Source organism: Alexandromys fortis, unplaced genomic scaffold (genome assembly GCF_014885135.2).
Source record: "Alexandromys fortis isolate MF-2015 unplaced genomic scaffold, M_Fortis_MF-2015_v1.1 scaffold_289, whole genome shotgun sequence".
Lineage (NCBI taxonomy): Eukaryota > Metazoa > Chordata > Mammalia > Rodentia > Cricetidae > Alexandromys > Alexandromys fortis.
The window spans coordinates 263,754-287,459 of record NW_026068168.1 but is presented as its reverse complement, the minus strand read 5'-3'; the positions used below and the strand labels follow the sequence as shown (position 1 = coordinate 287,459).

General features: G+C 41.1%; 1 protein-coding gene across 16 annotated transcripts in view; it reads left to right on the top strand.

Annotated features, from left to right (window-relative positions):
• Positions 1–23,706, top strand: part of Tbl1x (transducin beta like 1 X-linked) — a 168,536-nt gene that overhangs the window by 59,275 nt on the left and 85,555 nt on the right. For all 16 annotated transcript variants that reach the window (XM_050128290.1, XM_050128291.1, XM_050128292.1 and 13 more), the window contains one exon: positions 18,373–18,430. The gene's annotated coding sequence lies outside the window, so the exon portion shown is untranslated. The remainder of the gene's footprint in view (positions 1–18,372; positions 18,431–23,706) is intronic.

Genomic DNA, 23,706 nt, shown 5'->3' with positions numbered 1-23,706 from the left:
CAAAATAATCTCTTCTATCTTTAAATTGCTTTGGTCAGGTATTTTGTTATTAACAGCAATAGAAGTGACCAATTCAGTCATTTATCCTTTAAAAATGTGTTATAAGCTGGTTTAAAGGTGTGTTATAAGCTGGTTGTGATGCCACGTGCTTTTAATCCCAGCAGAGGCTGGGGCGGGGGGGGGGGGGGGTCTATGAGTTTGAGGCCAGCCTGGTCTACAAGGAATTCCAGAGAAACCCTGCTCCAAAAAAACCAAACCAAACCAACCAACCAAACAAACAAAACAGTGTGTTATAATCCATCACCATACTTGTTTTAGATGTACAAGCTGCATTAAATTTCCTAGTGGAAGTCTTTTCAAGATGAGTCCTGGGTCTTTTGGTCTTATTTCTCTCTGACCTTTTACACATATCCTTCCTTGCTGGGATGCAAACCTGTTCCAATTCCTAGAGCAAATTCCCAGGTTCTAGCCTAGAATCAGGTCTTTTTGCTATGGCAGTTAGATGTTAAGAGCTGTTAGTTTGCTCATTGCTGTTGGTGTTATTTCTTGGCTCTTTCAGAGAGGAGGCCCTGGAGGTGGATATTGTTTACCTGTGTGGCTTCCTGCTGATGTTCATTGCCAAGTGCAGCTCTGAAGAATTTTTCTTTTAACATCTTTCTGTAGTGGTTTCTTTATCCATTGTTGCACAGCCCCCATCCTGTGTATTTAGGTCCCAGAGTTAGGGTATTGGTCTGTGCTAGTCTTCAGCGCCAGTCTTTAGTCTACACCAGCTGGGCCCAATTCTGCAAACTGTTTATTTTTAGAGGCATTCAAGCTTTGAACAGTTTGGCACTTTTAAGTAGTTGACAGTGGGGGGTGGAATTAAAAGAGGTGAATTGTGTTGTTAGATAGCTCAGTTGGTAAAATGTTTGTTCATATAACTATGAAAAACTGTGTTCAAAATCCTCCGCACATATGTGAAAACTTGGGTATGGTAACATGTGTTATAATGCCAGAGCTAGAGGTGGGGGCAGAGAGTGATCCCTGGAAATTGCTAGCTGGCCAGTTTAGCTTATTTGATGAGCTCCAAGTTCAGTTGGAGACTCCCTCAAAACCTATGGTGGAGAGCAACTGAGGAAAGCATCTGATGCTAGCTATGGGCCCGCACATGTGCTTGCATGCACACAAAACATGTACCTTATTTCATGATGTGAGGAACTGCTTTCATGATAGTCTACAGACCCAGAGGGAAGACTGGTGAGGGTGCCGGGGATGGTGGTCACAGATCAAACTGTTCTGAGGATTCAGGGCCAAAGGCACACTTGTATGACAGTTCACTCACTCCAAGCCCACCCTGGAGAATTGGCTTGATTTCTAAGAGCCCCTTTACTTCTGAGCTTGGTTTTGTTAAAAGGAGCTACAGGCCTGGGATCCCAGAAATAGCCTGGGATTCTGCAGTCTGGCTCTGCTCTGTATGTGGGGGTAGGGCATGGGGCTAGGAGTTGGATGAAAGTCCCCATTGAAAGCATGGTTAAAAGGATAAAAGAGCTTTGATGTAGACTGTTTCCAGCCATCCATTTAATTCTCAGTCCACAAGTGGAAAGAAAATAAACAGCCATTCAAAAGTAATATTTATGTAACCTGCAGAAATCTCGGCCAACCATGGGAAAGATGATGCACTTTGACGTGCAGGATGGTCTCCCGAGTTCCCCCTGGCTGCAGGCCTCTGAGCAAAGCTAATGAGAGTGAGCAGTCTCTGTTTCTGTCAGAGTCCTCTGAATCCTCTTTATAACATGGGAACATTTTTTAAATGGAAAAATGAGTTGTGCAGATTTTACATTTAGGTCATTTTCATGGAATATAGGTCACTCACACAGATGCAATGCAATTGCTTTTACTATTTTGGTCTATATACATGTTGTGTTGTGTGTGTGTGTGTTTGCATGTGGATCCAGAGGCCAGATGTTGGGTGTCTTTTCTCTACTGATCTCTACCTTTATTGTATTTTATTTTTATTTAAGAAAGATATACTACATGCCTGTGAGTGTATGCTGTATTTGTATATGTCTATGGAGGTCAAAAGAGGGTGTTGGTTCACCAAGAGTTAGAGTTAGAGATGGTTGTGAGCTGCCAAATGTGGGTGGCTAGGAATCCAACTAAGACTCCAGGGGAGCAGCATAAGCTATATTAATTGCCAAGCAGTTGCTTCAGCCGCTGTACCTTTAATTTTAACTGACTGAGCTAGGCTGGCTGGCTGGTGAACTTCAGGAGTCTACTTATTTCTGCCTTTACTGAAGCTGGTGTTTTCTGTGGATTTGGGGGATCTGAACTGAGGTCTTCACACTTAAGCTTCTATAGTGAGTGGGCTTCCATAGTGAGTGGGAACTTTGCCCACTAAAGGTATTTCCCCAGCCACATATTTAATTTTGTTTTAGATCCCCCCCCCCCCCAAGAAGGGAATTAGGTGAGATTTAAAAGAATGTGGGAAGATAGACTGAGCTAGTGTTGAGGATGGAGTATCCTTCAAATAAGTCCAGGCTGTCTGGCTGTGGTGGCTCACTTCTGTAATCCCAGCACTCAGGAGCCAAGGCAAAAGAATTGCTTCAGTTTGAGGCTAGACTGGGCTGCACAACAAGTTTTAGGTCAGTTAGGCTACATAGTAAGACTCAGCTCAAAAAACAAAATTACAAACTTGGGTTGCTTTTTCAATGCAAAGTTTTGAAAGGATAGGATGCTGTTCTCTCTCTCTCTCTCTCTCTCTCTCTGTGTGTGTGTGTGTGTGTGTGTGTGTATACAATCAATGAATCCTGAGTATGTGCCCAATGAAGCTAGAGGTTGATAGGCAGGTATTAGTTGCTCTCTACTTTTATTTTTAAAGGCAAGGTCTCTTACTGAACCTGGAGCACCCCAATTTGTCTAGCCTGCCTGATCAGGGATCACTTATCTCTGCCTCCCCAGCACCAGAATAACTAGGACATACCATTCACTACACCCATTTTCTATAGGTATTGGGGCTCTGAACTCAGGTTCTCATGGCTTGTGTGGCAAGCAGTATATACAGTGAGCCCAGACCCAGGGCAGTTGTTTTTAAACTAGGGTAGTTGTATCCTTCAAGGGCCTTTGTCAATACTTTTTTCAGTTGTCACAAATGTTGGGGGAGGGGTACTTCTGGTCTCTGCTGGGTGGAAGCCCAGAATGCTGTTACAAGTCTATATAGTACTTCATACTAGTCTTTTCTGCCTGTCCCAGAATGACTTACCTCATACAATGTCCCCACCAGAATGAACTTCAAGTAAGATGTTCTCTGATCTCATTCCTTAGCCTACATCACAAGATTTTCCTGGCTAATTCCTCATATGGAAATAGAGATAGAGGGACTCCCCTGTAGACACAGTGTCCCCTGTAAGCATGAAGGTAGAATTTTGTTGGCCCAGAACCATTATCCACGTTATCACTCTCAAGTGTTTACAAGAAAGTTTTCCCCATGTTTTTCTTCAGAAATGAAGTTTCAGAGATGGGGAATATATTCATGGTACAAACCTCTTTTGCGTACCTGTAACAAACAGCAGGTACTCAGCCAACTCTGAGATGCAGAGTGTACCTTTCTTACTCTGAAGAACCACCAGTCAGGCTAGAGAGGTGGCTGAGGATTCTGGTGACACCTACTCCAGTGCAGGGGACAGGTGGTGCATGTTCCAAAGACACTGATCTGAGCTCAGTCAGGGCCTGTGTGGAGCAGGTATAAAGGAGGAAACCGTACTAGGGTGTTTTGAAGATTAGGAGATAGGGCCTGCCTGAGGTCAAGCAGGTGTTTTATGCCATTAGGATGGAAGCTGTGTAGCCTGCAGGTGTCTGATGCTGTGTGCCTGTGCAGTTCAGGAATGCCATTCTATCTATTCTATGTGGTTTGGGGAGATCATGTGTGTGAAGAGTGAGGGAGACAGGATGAAAATCTAGAGAGCTTTTTATTAGCTTTTGAGTTCAGAGTTAGATGGGAATTGCTTGGGCTTGCATGTATCTATGTCTGTCTTTTTGTTGTTCTTTTCTTGCTTCAGACATAACTATTCATTTTCATGCATTTCCCATGAATTCTGAAGTGGAGAACATAGATTGGTTATCCATAAGCAAGTGTAGATGTGTAGATTTGCTGAAAGCAAAGACAACTGTTCAGAAAGTATGAAAGGAAGCATGGCCCCTGGCTCAGTTTGTAAAATGCTTGCTGTGCAAGCATGAGGACCTGAAATGGAATCTATAGCATTGTGTAAAAAGTGTCCACATAAAGGTGTGGTAGTGCACACCTGTAATATTACAAAACGACAACACTGAAGCTTTGACAGGAGGATCTGGGGCTCATTGAACATCCACTCTACTCAACTACTGAGCTCCTGGTTTGTCGAGAGACACAGTCTCAAAAAATTAGGTCAACATCTGGCTTCTACATCCATGTACACACACACACACAGCAATATTCTTGTCTACTGTTGCTATTTCTGCAGCTGTAATTTCAAATGGAATGACATGGTAGGTAGAATCATGACCCCAAAGAGGTGTCCCTTTCCCACTCCTAATTGCAGGTAGAATTTAAGAATCCTTAGATGTATAGATGGTCCATTTGTATGCACAGTAACGGCAAAGGTGCTTTGAGTAGAGAGGGATTCAGGAGATTCAGAATTCAAGCCCTGAAAATTGGCATTCTTAACATAGATGGAACTGAAAATCTACTTCAGAAATGAGGGGTAGTTCTTACCATCTAGTAAGCAGACATTGTGTGGTTTCATCAGCTGGGTTCTGTTGTGATTAACAAAACACATTGCATACATTTCAGTTTTTCATCAAAGTCCAGCTGAAAACCTGTGCTATATGACCACATTTACTGTTTGGATGTAATTTGAATTAGAAAGCCATTCTCTGTGTTTCTTATTAAATTCAATTATGCTTTTATGCATTTGACAGGAGAGGGAATGCATGTATGTTAAATCGCCTTACATCCCAGAGCATATAAAGGATTTTCATGTTTGAGAAATTGATAGTATGAGGTTTTGACTGTCCAGTAACAATGAACCATGTATATGGCGTTTAACATTTGTACATTCATACTTCTGGCTTCAAAGAGCCCGGAGAACTTTAACAAAAGGAAAACCATGTTTTGTTATTGCTTTAAAAATTAAATTATTATTATTGTAGTTTATGTGTGTGTGTGTGTGTGTGTGTGTGAGCTCCTTGGTGTGAATGTAATAATCAGAGAACAACCTGTGCAGGTTGCCTCTCTCCTACCATATGGACTCCAGGGATTGAACTCATGGCAAGTGTTGAGCCATCTCACCAGCCCCTTGTTTTGTTTGTTTTTTAGACAGGGTCTCATTATGCATCCCAACCTGGCTTAGAAGTCATGGCAATCCTGCTTTAGCCTCCGCAGTGGGGGTTATAGGCTTGCACCCTGTGCCTTACTAAAAATGAGCTTTATTGAGCTCTAGTAGTAATACACTAAAAAATTGCATGTGTGCCTGCATGACAGAAGTGGGCATTGGATCCTCTTATAGATCGTTGTAAACTACCATGTGGTTGCTGGGAATTGAACTCAGGACTCTGGCAAGAGTAGCCAGTGCTCTTTTTAATGGCCAAGCCATCTGTCCAGCCCTCAGCAAAATCTGCCTTTTCATAGCTCTATGATCCAGTGATCATTTTGTTTGTATGTGTGTAGGTGTTATTGGGTAGACTTTTTATCTTGGTGAAATCATTAGCAACACATTGTGACCCACTCCTCCTTGGCAGCTACTAATTTATTTCTGTCTACGGATTTGTATAATCTAACTTCAAAAAGTTTTTGCACAGGTGTTTAATTAGCTTTATTTTTAGAGTGGGGTATAAGTGGAGACTATTCTTTTGTTTTTTGGGCCTCCCAGACCCAAATAATCACACAAAACTATATTAATTATAATACTGTTTGGCCAATGGCTCAGGCATATTCCTAGCTAGCTCTTATATCTTAAATTTACCCATTTCTATTAATTTGTGTGTCGCCATGAGACTGTGGCTTACTGGTAAGGTTCTGACGTCTTTCTCCTTTGGCAGCTACATGGCATCTCTTTGACTCCACTCAGGACCACTTTAGTTGCTGTTTCTGTATCCCATGATTTTGAAGATTTTGAAGATAAGGCCACTATTATTGATAAGATAAGGCCACTATGTATATAGTGCACATGCTTTATTTTTTTCTTTTTAAATTTTTATTATTTCAGGGAAGGTTGTATTTTAAACTAGAAACTGGTGCTCCAGAATAGACATGTGCCTAAAGTTGGGCTGTCTGCTCAAACATTTCAGGATATACAGAAAAGCACTTCCTTCCCATCATGATAGAATTGATATTAGGATGCCATATCTTAGTGATAACCAGACCTTAGGAGGATTAAATGGATACATTTCTGGTATTTTTCATCTCTAGTTCATCTCTTTCTCCTTCATATGGTGTGTCTTGAGGGTACTGCCATTTCTCCCCTAATTCTACAAAATTCTTACCTGCAAGATCTACTTTAATTTGATTTTTGCTCTTCTTATTTCTGCCTACATTGTCCACAAATTATAATTCAGAGGAAAAATGGATCTTTATTTCCCATTAAACAAAGAACACTATTACTGTATGAAGATTTACTAAATCAGCTCAAGAAAATACCATCAACATGATCACCATTATATAGAAACATTTTACATGATCTAGAGTAGGGTCTTTATCTCCAGATAAGGTTGAGAGCAGGCATGAAGCTGGAGCAGTAGCTGAGAGCTTACTCTCCAATCAGGAGAGAGAGGGGGAGAGGAGGGAGAGAGGGGGGAGGGAAAGAGGGGAGGGGGAGAGAGAGAGAGAACTAGTCTCATGTTTTAAATGAGTGGGTTGTAGAATTTATTTTTGTGTGTGTGTGTGTATGTGTGTTTGGCCTCCTTCATTTTGTAGAATTGTTTCTCACCCCGCTGCATTCATTCTTGTCTTTCTCCCCTCCTTCCATACCTCCCTCCCTCCCTGCCTCCATTTAGTACTGGGAATTGAACCCAGAGCCTTGCTCATGCTAGACAAGCACTCTATTATTTATGTCTTACTTTGAAACAGGGTCTTGCTGAGTTGCCCTAGCTGGCCAGAAAATCACGGTAGCTGACACATCTGTCTCAGTCTCTGGAGTATCTGGGATGACAGACCTGCACCAGTGGGCCCAGCTGCTATAATATATTAGGGTTCATTCATATTGTGACACGGATGGATGGTAGATTGCTTACTGTACTGTTTAATGACACTCCATTTTACCATATTTGTTTATTCATTGATAAAATCATGCTTTTTGTTTATCCTTTCTTCAGTTGATGGTCATAAACTCTTTCTGCCCTTTTCTGTTGTGAATATAGCTGTTATGTCTTCATTGTCTTGATTACATTCTTAGGAGCAGAACTGTTTAGTCAGATTATGCTATGGTTTAGATGAGAACTATCTCCCATAGCCTGATGACCTCTGAATACTGATGCTGTTTGGGAAGGTTGTGAAACCTTTAGTGGGTGTCGCCTCACAGAATGAACTGGGGTCAAGTCCCGATGCCCTACTTTCTATCTGCTTTGGTTTCTTGATTAAATAAGCAATGTGACCAGCTGCTGTCACCTGCACTTTCCCTGCCATGGTGGACTATCTTTTCAGACTTTGAGACCAAATAAACTCTTCTCTGAACTAAGGCATTTGAGCATAGAAACAAATATAAACAAGAAAACAAATATAAATCTTCAACTTTAAAAAGTTTAAAAATATTTTATGTGTATGTGTATTTTGCCTACACATATGTCTGTGTATCATGCACATGCTTAGTGCTGAGGGAGACCAGAAGACAGCATGAGATCTGCTGAAACTGGAGCTACAGAAGGTTGTAAGCCACCATGTACGTGCTCGGAATTGAACCTGAATCTGGAAGTGCAGCCAGTGCTCTTTAACAGTTTAGCAATCTCTCCAACCCCATGTTCAACTTTTTCAAAGATATTTTTTCTTCTCTTTTTATGTGTGTGGCGTGGAGGCCAGAGGTCAATGTCAGATGTGTTCCTCTATTGCCCTCTACATTTTCCAGACCAGGGACCCTCAAGGCCTCTGGAACTTGCTGAGTATGCTAGAATGGCTGATCACTAAGCTACAGTATCTAACTCTCTCCACTGTGCCTGGCTTTCTACATGGGTATTGGGATCTGAACTCAGGTCTTGTGCTTGTGTGACAAGCATTTTGCCAACTGAGCTTTCTTTCCCAGCCCCAACCCTTTATTCTACACTTTTAAAGCACAGAGTGCAAAAGTTCCTTGATTTCAAAGGTGCATGCCAAGAATGAGGCCAAATGAATGACCCAGAGTTTTTCAGAATGGAAACTTTAATGCAGGGAACAAGATGGCATGGCATGAAACTGAAAATAAGATACCGTGCCTGCCCCTGAGGGAGTGTGACCAGAATTTTTAGGAAAGTAAGGACAAGATGTAGAGTAAAGTGAGTATGGGCAACAGGGTATAGGATTACAACAGGAGGTTCTCACTCATGTGGCCTGAGTCACAGGTGTTCTTCTTTCACTTAAGCCACAGGGATGAGTTTTAGGATTGCTTGTTTGAAGGGCAACAAAGAGCTGCCTGAGGTGTAGAACTGGAACTTCATATTCATTGTGCAGTACAGAGGCTTCTAACGCAAAATGCTAAGTACTGTAAAATGGTGTGAATGTTCTGCAGTGGGTGCTCAGCAGTGAGAGGGAAGAGGTGTATTCCACCGACTGCTGTAAAACTCTTCCTTCTATAAACTCAGGTGAGTAAAGTAGCACATGTTTACTGTCTTACAGTTTGGAGGTCACAAATCTGAAGACAGCTCATTGTTATTTTCTGGTGGTTCAAGGGACCCCCTGTCCATATTTCTTTAGCCCACAGCTACCACATCCCTTAGCCCACAGCCCCTTCCTCTCAAAGCCAGTAGAGCTGACTTGCATTTTTCTCATGAAGGATCCACAGGCATTAGGTCTTCTACCCTTTCCTTGTTTAAAGAATTCTTTTGAAAACACTGTGTAGAATAAAATTGGTTTGTGTGCTGTGACCTGCTTTAGAAGACTAGTAGTGGGAGAGAAGCTCTTGTGTTGCTACTTAGCAAATACCCCTCATATAACCCAGGGTGTAAATGCTGGAAATGCTGTTGGATCTTTAGCAACCTGATTTCTCTTTGCGACTTTCACTTCCCCTTGTCAGTAACTAGACAGTTCCAGCTTGAGGGGATTGAAGTGTAGGAAACACTGCTGGTGAGGAGGACATTATTTTACTTACTACAAATGGAATATGAAGTATTGTATATAATTCTTGTGAATGTTACTACTGGTCCTCATCTCCACCTCTCCTGGTGGCATAGGAAGCACATGTCCAGGCAGTTGATGGAAGGAACCTAGTTTGTTTTTCTCAGATAGTGATGTAACTGATGGCATTTTTTTTTAAATGATGAGCTATGGTCAGACTATAATGTAGCAAGAATTGTATATTTTTACAGAAGGATTGATCAGGTTGACACCAATTCTTGTCACTATGAAGAGACCACAGCATACCACCAGTGGAAATGATAGTACAAGTAAGTTGTATATGCAGACAGAACACTCATATACATAAAATAAATAATAAATCTTAAAAAAAAAAACAGCTATAGCCTGGTGGTGGCACACACTTTTAATCTCAGCACTCAGGAGGCAGAGGTTGGTGGATCTCTGAATTCAAAGTCAGCCTCGTATAAAATGTTAAGGGTGCACCATGGCTACAGCGATAGGACTTAAGATTTGATGCAGAGGATGATGGGGAGGGAGAAAGGTTGAGAGTCCAAGATGACATTGGCAGTGTTTGGAGCCTGGAGGAAAAGGATACCAGTTGGTAAGTCAGAATGCTGAAGACAACTTAAGGCAAGAGAGTAAGTTGACATAATGATTTCTGGGTACCAGACAGGCATCCAAGTAGAGATATAATACTATGCCTTAGCAATTATTCTATTTTATTGCTGTGAAGAGACACCATGACTATGGCAACTCTCATTTAATTGGGGCTTGCTTACAGTTTCAGAAGTTTAGTCCATTGTCATCATGGCAGGAAGCTGGTTGCACGCAGGCAGACATGGCGCTGGAGAAGGAGCTGAGCCCGGATCTTCAGGCAACAGGAAGAGAAGCCACTGGGCCTGACTTGGGCTTTTGAAACCTTCAAACCCACCTCTCAGTGACACTTCCTCAAACAAGGCCACATATACTCCAAAAAGACCACACCTCCTAATCCTTCTCAAGCAGTACCATTTCCTGATGACTAAGCATTCAAATATATGAACCTTTGGGGGCCATCCTTATTCAATTGTTCCCATACTGACCTGTTTCATACATGTTGACTAGGTCAAACCCCAGTGCAGCCCTGGTCTGCTTGGAATGGGGAATCCATGTGCAAGGCTCAGGACTCCATCTTTGAATATAGTGGCTATTACATAAGGCAGTGATGGAGGCGGTTCTGAGGCAGTTCTGAAGCAGCAATGCCAGATGGTTCTGGGAAGTGGGCAGGTCGAGGCTCAGTGTTGCATCTGTAGAGTTTATTGAGGTTATTGTTTTAACACAGCAGATGTAGAAGGCTCCTTTGGTGATTCACATGGTTCTAATCTGGGGCCTCTTTTTCTCATTTATGTTGTCACATTTAAGAAGTCCTAGTGTCTGTGTAGAGACATATGCTCAGGCTTTGACTTTTCCTAGTTGGTCCAGCTATAACCCCCATCTTGGTTATTGATCAAGTAAAACATATGGTGACCATGTGATACATCATCCAAATATAGACAATTCTGAAATAAAATCACTATTAATAATGATCCTTCTGTCATTAGTGCCAGCTTCTGAAATGGCAAGACTTTGTGATATCTTCCTAGTTCCTTCCATCTGTAATATTTCATCAGTCTACAGTATGACAAAATACTGTTTTTCTAGTAAGCTGACTTAAATTTTTGCCTCAAAGGCTAAACTCTCAAGAATGTAAAGGAAAGATGGTGTTCATAGTCACTACCCTTCCAACTTGCAGAATACTGAGGACATGTGTTTTTAAACTAAACTTGCTTGCTGAAATTTGAGATGAATGCATACACACCAAATGACTATTATTTATGTACAGGAGTTGAAGTTGTAGAGGAGACAAAACAGACCCTACTGGGTCTAGAGAGATATAGCTCAGTGGCTAGGAACACTTCCTGCTCTTCCAGAAGACCTAGTTCAACACCATCCATAACTGCAATTCCATGACATCTGACACCCTGCTCTGACCACTGTGGGTACCAGGCATGCATTTGGTGTACATATACATACATGCAGGCTCATGAATGCAAAATAAAACCTACAAACAAAATAACTACAGAGACAGAGAAAGACAAAAGATAGACACTTGTTTTATTCTAGTCAGAACAGTAGAGAGGACATTTGCTATCAAGAAAGAAATGACATCACCTTTGCTGTATCCACTTGGTCAAAGTCACTTCAGTCACTAGGTTCTTATCTCAGAGAAGATTCATTTAGTCACTGTCTTCACATAGATGAGGGAGGAGCAGGCACAGGGAAGAGTCTATTCAGGGTAACCAGAGATACTGCAATTGAAGTTTGATGCCTCTAATTTGTATCTTGTAATGATATGTTGCTAGACTGAAATGTTAGCATAATTTGCTCATTATGGTTTTTTCTTCCAAAATTCCCAACCCAAATTTATGTAAATGTTTTAATGCTAGATGTTTCAAAATTATTTCCCAAGAAATCTGGAATTTTTATGCACCCACCAGCTATTGTTGACAATCCATTGTCTCATAAGTATGACTTTTTTTTTGCAAAAAAACCCCAAACATTTGTGTAATAAATGGGAATATTGATTATTTAAACATCATCCTGGAATATAATGTCATTGTGTAGTGTAATCTTGTTATTAGGTTTGCTTTTCTAACCCATGCTTTGGGTTTTACTGTATATGGGATTCTGTTGTAAGAAGCCACTTGTTTGTTATCTGCTGCTCAGCCCCGAAATAACCACACAGAAACTGTATTAATTAAATCACTGCTTGGTTGTTCACTTAAGCGTATTGCTAGGTAGCTCATATCTAGAATTAACCCATCTCCATTAATCTGTGTATTGCCACGTGGCTGTGGCTTTACTGGCAGGATTCCAGATTGTCTGTTCCCAGCTGCAGTTACATGAAGTCTCCTGACTCAGCCTTCTTTCTCCCAGCATTAGTTTAGTTTTCCCTGCCTCACTCTATTCTGCTAAGCCATTGACTGAAACAGCTTCTTTATTCATTAACCAATAAAAACAACATATACAGAAGAACTTCCCACACCAGAATCCAGACATTTTTTGATGCTGATAATTTTATTCTTGGATGCCAGGTGTGTCTCATGCCTGAAACTTCAGCATTCAGAGGTAGAAACAGCAAGAATGCTGAAAGTGGTAGGCCAGTGCTGGTTCACATAGCAAGCTCTCAGAACTACAGAAGGAGAACCTATCTCAAAGGAAAAGAAACAAATCAGCAGTGGGTGTTTGGCTCAGTTAATATGCCTAGCATGCAGCCAACTCTGGGTTTGTTCCCCAGCACTCCATAAAGATATGGTAGCACATGCCTATAATAATGCTGGAGCTCAGTTGACGGCAGGTGATAAGGAATTCCAGATTCTCCCTGGCTGCTTAGAGAGTTCAAGGATACTCTGAGCCACATAGTGAGAATCAGTTTCAAAAGAACAACAAAGAAAGGTTCTTCAGCTGGGGGTACAGTTAAGTGGTAGAGCAGTTTCCTAGATCATGCGGAGCCCCAAGTTTAATCTATAATAAAAATTATAAAGATAGATAAACAAAATTTTTTTAAAAATTTTTCTTGCTTTCATTTATTATTACTTTTAGCAAGTTGAAGGCAATGGCAAAAGACCTTGATCTAGCTACATTATGGATTACCAAGCAAATGTTAAAAATAATATTATTGATATTTTCCTGCCAGGGAAGGGAGATACCATGATCATGAATGTGGTTTTCCCAGTGTGAGGCTTCTCCATTGCACCATGGATGTGCTGGCCTCTGTTATTTCCCCAAAGGTGGGAAACTCGTAGTAGAGGACTGCATTCTCACTCTCCCCTTAAAAAAATTAAAAAAAAAATACAGAACTGATATACTTTTTGGCACCAAAATGTGATTGCAAGATACAGTAATGTATTTGTGAAAACCCCAGGGACAGGCAGGCAGCTAGCTCATATGGGCCTGTGAGTGCTTCTGTAGTAAACCATGCTGCAGCAATCTGCACTGTAACCACTCAGATTTTGTTTGCTTAACTGCTTTTTTGGTCTTGCCCAGTTAGCCAGGATTGAGGGTTATTGAAAGAACTGCCCCTTTTGTTTACTAAGCCTAGCTTGTTCCTACTTCAGAATGTTTTCTTTCTGGGACTTGTGGATGAAATTTTATACATGCATAAAAAGTCTAGAAGTGGAGTTTCTGATAGTCTGTCTTTACTGTTGAATAATCACCTCATTGTCTTCCCTTAGTAGACTCCTGAGAAACCAAGAGTAAGATCTGTGGTTCCCATCCTCCTGGTACAAAGTTGTGTTCACTGACAGCCTTTATACAGTTGCCTTCTTGTTGGCTTCAGCTTCATTTCCCTGCTGTGGTTCCCTTCTGTTTGCTGTGGTCCATCTTGTTATTTCATTTTTGCTATTTTGTATGTGATTGTGAGAGCCATGATCATTTCCCCCCTCTTTTCCTGGGTGCAGAAAGATAAGGATTTCACTGGCTGAGACCGTTGTGGCTGGCAGTAGCGTTTGAATTCTGGTGTGTTAGCTGCATGCATCCTATTTTAATCTTGCTTCCTGTGGAAGTGCCTCAGGGACACAGTGTATTGCTAAATTTAGTGTGATGGATACTGGATCACACAGTTTCTGCCAGACCCTAGGCAAAGCCTTGGAGGTCGTTCACGTCTGTACATGAAGAATAAAGTTCTTCAAAAGTAGTTTTTACATGAAAGATTCTTAGTGACTAACAAAGCACCCAAATCATTGAATTTCAATGCAATTAAAAGAGTCTTGGGGGCTGGAGAGATGGCGCAGAGGTTAAGAGCACACTGCTGCTCTTGCAGAGGACCTAAGTTTAATTCCAGGCACCATGTCAGATGGCTCACAGTTCTAACTTGAGGGGATCTGATGTTCTTTTCTGACCTCTGTAGTGTGTATACACAAAAAAATTTAAAAATTTTTTGGAGGCATTAAATTACATACACTTTAGTTATTTTCTGTCTCCTTATCTGTTAGAGGGTGATATTTCTCTAAACACCATTGAAATTTGTACATTAAATAGGCTTCATGAAGTTTACAGAAAAGCAGAAAATGAAAGTGAGGTATTAGAACTAAAATAGTTCACAGGAACTGGATGGCTTGGTGGGTCAAGTGCTGTAGTTCAGATCACCAGCACCCATGTAAAAGGTGGCTGTGTTAACATAACATGCATCTGTAACTTCATAGCTGGGGGTCAGAGACACATAGACACTGGGGACTTGCTGGTCAGGCAGTCTTGCCCAATTGGTGAGCTGGAAGTTCACCTAGAAACTCTCCAAACAAACATGGAGAACAGTAGATGAAGACACCTGATACAGACTCTGACACACATACACACACCCTACACCCCACGCCCCACACCCCAAAAGCAAAGAAAGAGCTACAAGTTCTTCAGTGTTTCCATTGAGATAAATACAAGGAATTGGTACAGAAATAACTTTTTCTTGATGTAAGAAGGGAAAGTTTAGAGTAATATAGTTTATCGATTCTTCAGTATCCTTGATACTTTTTTTAAAAAAAAACTTTTAAAATGATAGCTAGTAATGATGTCTTTCAGTTGCTTGCTTAGTTAGTTATTTCACCACACAGCCTATTTATTTGTTTGTTTTGGCACACAGTTTTGCTCCGCATTCCAGGCTGCCCTCAAACTAGCGATCCTCCTGTTATCTGTTGAGTGGTGAGGTGACAGGTGTGTGCTACCAGTTTGGCCAGCTGATGATATTGATGAGCTAGGAGGAGTAACACTATGCGTTTTCAATATATCGTTATCTCTCCCAGCACCTGGGTAATATAGATGCCCCTCATGAGATCCCCCACACACCACGTTTTTGTTTGAGTAACCTAGTGCTGATTGACAAGGCTGAAAATTCTTCATACACACAATGGAGTTCAATCCCAAAACCAATTTTAGGTATATAACATTCTCTGCATGCCACAAAGGATTCTCTAGGCTCTTTAGTGAATGTGGTAGAAGCTATCCTCTAACATTGTGTCATCCTTCAGGAAGTCATTTACTCTATATAGGCAAGGAATAGAAGGCCCTGAGCATGCTGGACCCTGGGATGTTAAGCCAGCTGGTTTTGTGTTAGCGTCTCTGACCTGGGATCTGTGCTCTTAATTCCTAGAGAGAATAGAGTCATAAAAACTGTCTGCTTCATACCCAGAGATAAAGACTCAGAGACCATAGTGTTCCTTGCGGGTTCTTTTTAGTTTTGAGTCAAGGAACCAAAAGGGTGTATTCTGCAAAGAATAAATCTGGCAAGACAGCCCTGGACTCTGCATAAGAAGCAGAGGGTTTGATAATGGGTGTGAAGGACAGAGGTGATGACTGTGCTGCAGGTCTGAACAGGGTAAGTAAGTTCTCTCCAAGGGCGTGAGACTAGGCAATGGGAAACCTGTTAGGAGACCTGCTTAGTTACCCTGAACAAGGAATGAAGGGTGGGTGGGTCTAGACATATGGCATTCATAAAACTGGTGAGCACGATTGCAAAGCTGTGGATGAAGCCAATCTGCCAGTTTGCTGATCATAGGAAATCATTGCCTGTGTTCATTTTTCTCCCTACCTTCCTCAGATAATAACTGCATGTTTGTGTCCTTTTAGCTCCTCACACTGTCCACAGTGGAATGCACCACTCCAATAGAATTAAAATAGTTGCCCTCTCTCCCGTACGTGGGGCACTTAGCTTAAGGTCTCTAGTAGATTCCTAATAAAGCTTGTATTACATTTTATTTTTCCTATGCCAACTACATATGTGTAAGAAAAATGGAATTTATGTTACCACAGTAAGATACATAATACAGTATGTAACAGTAATACAACAGTTGTAACAGTATACTATGATAAGAACTACATGAATGTGAATTTCCCTTACGATATCATTATGTGGTACCCACTGTTCTTGTGATGCCTTTGTAATGAAGTGAAATGAGGTGGCTAAGTAAGTTTAGCATGAACGTTATTATTAAGTAAAATAAGAAATATCTGATTACATGAGTATTGTAGTGCTATGTGTGACAAGCCGTATAATAATGAATGTCCTCTAATTGACCAATATGGGGGCTGGTATGTATAGTGTAGATTGCCGAACTAAGGGATGAATCTTACTTTGGATGAGACAGGGGGACAGTACAAGAATCCATACAAATCGTAGTTGTGTGCCATTTAAAACAAAGGAATTGTTTAGTTGCAGAATTTTGCACTTAATACTTTTAGACCACATATAGCTGAAACTAACATCTCAGATAAGGGTGAACTGCTGTATGTGATTATAGGATTTGTAACAGCGACCCTACTTTTCTACCATTCCACACTAAGAACATTTTCATATTCAATTGTAGTAACCACTGTGGAGACTATACTCATGCATGCGCGTGACGCACACACACATGCAGAGAGACACCATACATATATAATAAAAATAAATAAGAGTGCAGTCCACTACAGTGTGGCTGCTGTGTCAGTGCCAGTTATAGCTTGAGGTCTGCCCTCAGTGGCTTACTTCGGCCATGACTCAGTTCTTAAAAGTCTCATAGCTTTTCCAAACAGTGCTACCAGCGGGAGACCAAGATTTTAAATATGTGAACAGGTATCTTGGAGCTGACTTTGCCAGCTGCAGATGTTTCAAAGCTGCTGGCCATGAATTCTTTCAGCCTACACTGGCTGGGCATGCAGCTGGTTTTTTTTTTTTTTTTTTTTTTTGGTCTATATCTAAATGCCTCTGTTTCCCTGCCTGGGGTTAGAGGAAGGCAACACACCAAAGAGTTAGAATCCTCAGTTTCCCTTTCTCTTTGTCCTTGCCCCATCGGCCAGGAAGGCCCTTTAGGTTTTCCCTGGGCTGAGAATATGTAGACATGAAAACAAGACTGTTCTAAAGTCTTGAAATAAAGACATGAAAAAAGACACAGAGGATAAGTGAGAATTGCTGCTGTTCTCTGAGATACCACAGGAAGCTCACAGTTCAGTGGACATGGTTCAGCAGTAGGGATCACGCATAGTGGACACACTCATAGTCATGACTTCTTAGCCCTACCCACATTGGAAGCTAATGTAGGGATTGCAAGCTTAGCTTGCTCTGGAGTGTGTCTTGAGGTGTTACCTGTGCTGGTATAGATATGAGCTCTCTGGAAGTCAGTTGACCATGGTTCTTTATATTCACGTGCACATGTGTGTGTTTGAATTTGTCCACAGAACTATTTGTCACTGTAAAGTAGGGACATCACATGTTCTGACAATCCTCCTCTCTTGCCTGTGCCCAGTGAGAGCCCTCTCTTCCACCTTAAGCTTTCCCTACCTTATGCTCTTAGACCAGAAAATTCTAAACAGGCTGTTTATGTCCTTTGGGTTGCTTTGTGTATCTGGGAAACAGCTGTTTCAATCGGCACAGTCAGAGTGACTATGTAGGCTACTATGTAGCCCAGACTAGTCTTGAACGTAAGATCCTTCTGTTTCTGGTCTCTAATTCCTGGGATTAAAGTTGTGTATCACTGCATTCTGCCCATTTAAAATTATTTTAGTCTTACCTTTACTTGAAAGATCTTCAGTTTTCACTTGGTGTTCTTTTGGATGACAGAGGAGGTTGTGTTAGCATTGAGAAGGTTCCTGGGGGGATTTCTGTAACTGAGAAATGTCATTTATAGGCTGCTACTGAGAATTCTGAGATCAGGATAAACTGAGCAAGTTTGTGTGAACTGTCTCTCTGTGTACTTTATGCAGCTGTATAGTCATTAAGTTCATTAGTGATGGCTTCCTGCCACCTTATGTGGTTCTTAGTAAAGCTACAGAATGCTCCTATTGTATAGTTGAGGAGCTCTTCAGGGGGTATGTGCAAAGGAATGCATCCTTAGATTTTTGCTGGGTGGGCATCCATAGAGTACATGCACTGGAAGCAACCTAGAAGTGTATGGGCTCACTGTCTTATATGTGGTCCTTTGTTGACTAAAGCGTCTACATGCAGACTGACTAGATTTAACTAAATCACCTCTGTCTAGTAATAAGATGTAGACATATATACTTCAGCATGTATTGGTTGATATTTTTACCTTACTTTGGCTATTTTTCATTAACAGGTAATTGAAGATAGACGAGAAATCTGAAAGAAAAGGATTTACCTGCGTTTACTTCTGAGTAAGTGAAATCGTAAAATAGTTTCTCACTATGTAGTGACAACATGTGAGTCTTCCTGTGTTTCCTGAGCTTAAAAAAATGTGATAATATTGGGTTTCTGCATTGGAAATGGTGATTTACCAACATTTGTTGCAATTGGCTGATTTGACTAGCAAATGGCTGAGAAGGACAGGATGAGCAATATCAGCAGGAATTCATAATAAACGGCTTTCACATTGTTTTCTTAGATGTGCTGGACCTGGAACCCTGGACCTTGTACATGCTAGCAAGGTACCAAGCTGCACTCCTAAACACACAAAACCTTTAGTTTAGCTTTAGGAAGTTAGAGATTTATACCTTTTAAAAAATTTTTTTTTACAGTACCGGGATTGACTGTCTGTGTATGCTGCAGGTGCTTTGCCGCCAAGCTACACCCTCAGTCCTGTATCAATTTTAGAAAACAAACATGGAGAGTGACCATAGTGTGTGTACTTTTCAGTGGAGCATAGCTGCTGATCTCTTTTGCCATGTACATATGAAGTTCTTATTTTACCCTGACTTTTAAAAACAAATTGAAAGCACTTGGCTCTGATTCCTATATCCTAGGCTTTCAGATGCTCCTCATGAAATTAGTGTGGAAGTGAACTAAGCCTTGAAAGTCTGTGTATGTCAGCCAGATTTTTCCATAAACATCTTTTGGCCAGATTCTGAGGTAGCATGGTTAGTAAATGGCTGCTGGGGAAGCATTTTTATTAGTGCTGGTATGGGTTGTTTATCAAAACCAGAAGGAGGCAGCCTCTGGTAGAATGGGACCTTTGGAAGCTGATAGGCTCGTTGTCCTTCCTTTGTCACTAGGTTTCGATTGAAAGCATCTGTTATAGGCACTTTTAATAAAGAGTCTCATTGCTGGCAGTCCTTGACCTGTTACTTCTGTCTTGTAGAGAGCACAGAGTTATGTGATGTAGATTTGAGTTTATTCGGAGTAGGAGCCACAGGGTGTGAGCGCAGGGTATGTCTTTTGCTAAGCACTTCCCACCTAACGTTTGTTGGTTCTTGGTAGCAGCTTTTCTGAGATGAGATAGTTTACCCATTTGATGCACACAGTGTAGTGATTTTTACTATATTCAAGAAATCATATCCCCACCATCATGTTTACAATAGTTTACCAATTCCTAAAGAAACTTTGTTACCAGTCTCTCCCCAGCTCATAAGTACCATACACCCACTTTCTGTGTGTGCATTTGCTTAGCCTTTTGTGTGTGCTGGTTTCCACTCGAAGACTGTTTTCGGGGACTAAAGTGTGGTTTGGTATCGATGTTTCATTTCTTAGTAGACTCAAATGCTATTGCGTCATCTGCTCATTCATGCACCACACAGTCATTTTGGAAACTTTCTCTTCTCTTCCTGTGGTGATGGATACCACACTCAGGGCATTGCACATGCTTGGCCAGCAGTCTACCAATGAACTGTGTTCTCCAAGCCTTTTTATTTTTCTTATTAATAAGACATAAGGTCTCTCTGTGTTGCTCAGCCTGACCTCTAACTCACACTCATGCTTTACCCTCTGGAGTGCAGGTATGTACCACCATGCTGCTCAAAACCTTTTACTTTGAAACCTGGGAAAACTCACCAGCGAGTTACCAACATATTACTCTGATTTCCTGTCCTTCACCTTTTCTAGTAGTAGTCACATTGTCCTGTTGTCCTACAAGACAATCTGTCAGTATATGTACCTTTGAGTGTGCATTTATGAAAGAGAGAGACAGAAAGACGCGCGCGCACACGTGAATGCACACACAGAGGAAGCAGATTCTTACAATATACAGTACTTCAGGAAGAAGTGACATGTCCTCAGATCCCCTAATGTCTATGCTCTCAGTGTAACTGTACATTGGGAAAATAATCACCATACTATATTAGGTCATTCAGGTTGAACTAAAATCCTCCCCTCCAAATACATACCCTTTTTCCTCATTAGAATACATGTGGGCATTTAAAAATAATAATAAAATAAACTAAAATAATAATAAACTGGAGTAGTATGAAACAGACTGAGAAAAGAAAGTGAGCCAAAACAAAAGTACAAGAATCACCTAAACACGTGTTGGTTTGAAATCCCATAAAAACACAACACAGGAAACCATAATATATACTCAAAGACTTGTAAGGAAGGAAAAAGATAATGCCCAGTCAAAGCATTATGATACAAGCAGAGAACCTCCAAAAATACCATTGAATTTGTTTTGTATTGGCCAACTACTGCTAGGCATGGGACTTGCCTTTCAGTGTGGTTTATATACTCAGTGAGATGCAGTTGAACAAAATTAATTTTCCTTTGCAAGTAGTTATCAATTGGAGAAAGCTTCTAGGTTAGGGATTGGGGATTTGCATCCACTTCTCTCAGTTCTAAGGATGCCATCTGATGCAGACCCCTGTATGCTCAGTACATGCTCAAACTCTGTGAGTTTGTATATCTGTAGATCCTGTTAAGTGTTTGGAAGAAACTGTTTTTGGTGTCTTCCTCCCCACTAGTTCTTACAGTCTTTTTGCCTCCTTTTCCGACCCATTCCCTGATCCCTGAGGGGAAGAATTTGATGGCGACATCTCATTTAGGGCTGAGTATTCTAAGGTATCTCACGCTCTGCATAATGTCTGGTTATGGGTCTCTGTATTTGTTCCCATCTGCTGTAGGAGGAAGATTGCCTGTTGATGACTGAGCAAGGCACTGATGTATGTGTTCAGCAGAATACATTAGGAGTCATTTCACTGTTATGTTTCTTTAGCAGAACAGTAACATTTGGTTTTTCACCAGGTCTCTGGTCTCAGGTTCTTGGCCACCCAAGCAGCATTGGATGTAGGTTCCATCTCATGGTGTGGACCTTAAATTCGATTAGTTATTGGTTGGTTACTCCCACAGCTTTTCATTACCAGTACACCAGAATATCTTCCAGGCAAGTCACTACTGTAGATCAAAGGGTTTATACCTGGGTTGGTGTTTACCTTTCTCCTCTGGTCGTGTGCAGAGTAACTTCCAGTAACATGGACATTAGTCAGTAGAGGTGAAGGCCCTAGGTGTACACCAGCTTGACTTCTCCATGTTCAGAGAGTTATGTAGTTTCCATATGAACCCCCAAATGGCCATTAGTTTAAGCTATCCCTCCCTATATTCCCTCCCTTGTCCCCTCTTCTCTCCCTTCCCCATTTGACATTCTCCTTCTACACTCTGCCCCCATTTATTCATAACTATCCTATTTCCCTTTCCTAGGGAAATTCATCCCTCCTTTCTAGTCCTTTATTCTTAAAACTAACCGCTGTGGGCCTATGGATTGTAGCTTACTTATTGAAGACTTAAGAGCTAACATTCACATATAAGTGAATACATAGCATTTTTGTCTTTTGGGGTCTGTGTTACCTCACTCAGGATGATTTTCCCCCAAGCTCCATGTGTTTATGTGTGAACTTCATCTTCATTTTTAATGGCTGTGTAATACTCCATCCTGTAATTGTACCACATTTTCTCTATCCATTCTTCTGTTGAGGGACATGTAGGTTATTTCCTATTTCTGGATATTATGAATGAAGCAGCAATGAGCATAGTTGAGCATGTGTCTCTATGGTAAGATGAAGAATCCTTTGACTATATGCCCAAGACTGGTTTAGCTGAATCTTGAGTTAGATGAATTTTCATCTTCCTGAGGAACCATCACATTAATCTCCATAGGAGCTGACTTTACAGCAATGGAGGAGTATTCCTCCTAATCCACACCTTCACGAGCATGAGCTCCTACTTGTTTTATTGATCTTAGTCATTCTGACAGGTGTAGAAGGGAATCTCAAAGTTGTTTTAATTTGCATTTTCCTGATGACTAAGGACGTTGAACATTTCTTTAAGTATTTCTCAGCCATTTGAGTTTCCTATATTGAGAATTCTGTGTTTATCCATGTATCCTAGTTTTTAATTGTTTTTTTTTGATATCTAGTTCTTTTTCCATTTTGTATATTAGTCCTCTATTGGATATGTAGTTGGTAAAAACCTTTTCCCATTCTTTAGGCTACCATTTTGCATGGCAGAGTCCTTTGTTTTGTAGAAGCTTCTCAGTTTCATGAGGTCCCATTTATGAATTGATCTTAGTGGCTGTGCTAACGGTGTTCTGTCAGAAAGTCTTTTCCTGTGTCTGTCCATTTTTCTATCTTCTTTTGAGAATGCCTACTAAAGTATATTGCCCATTTAAAATCAGGCCATTTGTGCAAAGACTTACTTCAAAGATAGATCTGTTATGGCTGCACATGGTGACAGGAATTTGAGGTGGGACATGTATTCTCATGGAAAATTCTAGACTGCTTTTCTCAAAGGCTTCTTTCATAATTCATTTTCAAAATTCTCTGCTACTGTTTTGGGACAACTTCTACCTTTTTATGCCTTTCAGCTTCCAAAGGAAAGAACAACAGAAGAATAAAAGCAGTAGAAGCTTCTCTAATGGTTCTTTTTGTTGTTATAGTGCAAACATGATCTCATCTGCTGCCCTCCCATCACAAGATGTTTGCTAGGACCCTCTTTTCAGGACTGAGTAGCAGTCCCCTCCCTGTCTTCCTTTACTCTAACCCTAATTCAGACATTCCTCTTTCCCACCCCATATAAGGTTACTTCCATGAAGAGCTGTAGACTTTGGCTCTGTGTGGATGAGTTGCATGACTTATGCAATCAGGGTGATGAGGTTTCGTCTTCATGTGAAAAGGTTCTTGATTAGTCTGAAATGTGGTATCTACTTCTTAGCAGGTTGCATCTGACTGGAATCCCAGCTCTGTATTTGCATCTGACTCAATTCCAGCTTGTTATCAGAATCTGTAATCCCAGGGGTATTATGTTTATTGGCCAAAGGTTTCACTTTATGTACATGGAATAATTGAGACAGACTTCTTTGCTATTTTGGTATGAACCTGTAGAGCCTCTCCTGATCTTCATTCACTGTTCCTTTGCCCAGCACAGGATACCTGCTCTCCCAGGCTGGGGAGATGGTACAGCTAGAAAAGTGCTTGCTATGCATGCTTTATTCCTAGCACCTGTTTTTAAAAAGCTTCATGAGGCAGAGTGGAACCTGCAATACCAATGCTGGGGGAGGGAGAGACTAGGATGCCTAGAGCTCATGGACTAGCAACTCTAGCCAGTGGTGAAATCCAGGTTCGGCGAGAGACCCTGTTAAAGAAAGTGGAGTGTGCTTGAGGAGCATGCCCAACACCTATCTATCTTTGGCCTACACAGGCATGTTCACATGTGTGTGTGCGTGCGCATCACCCGC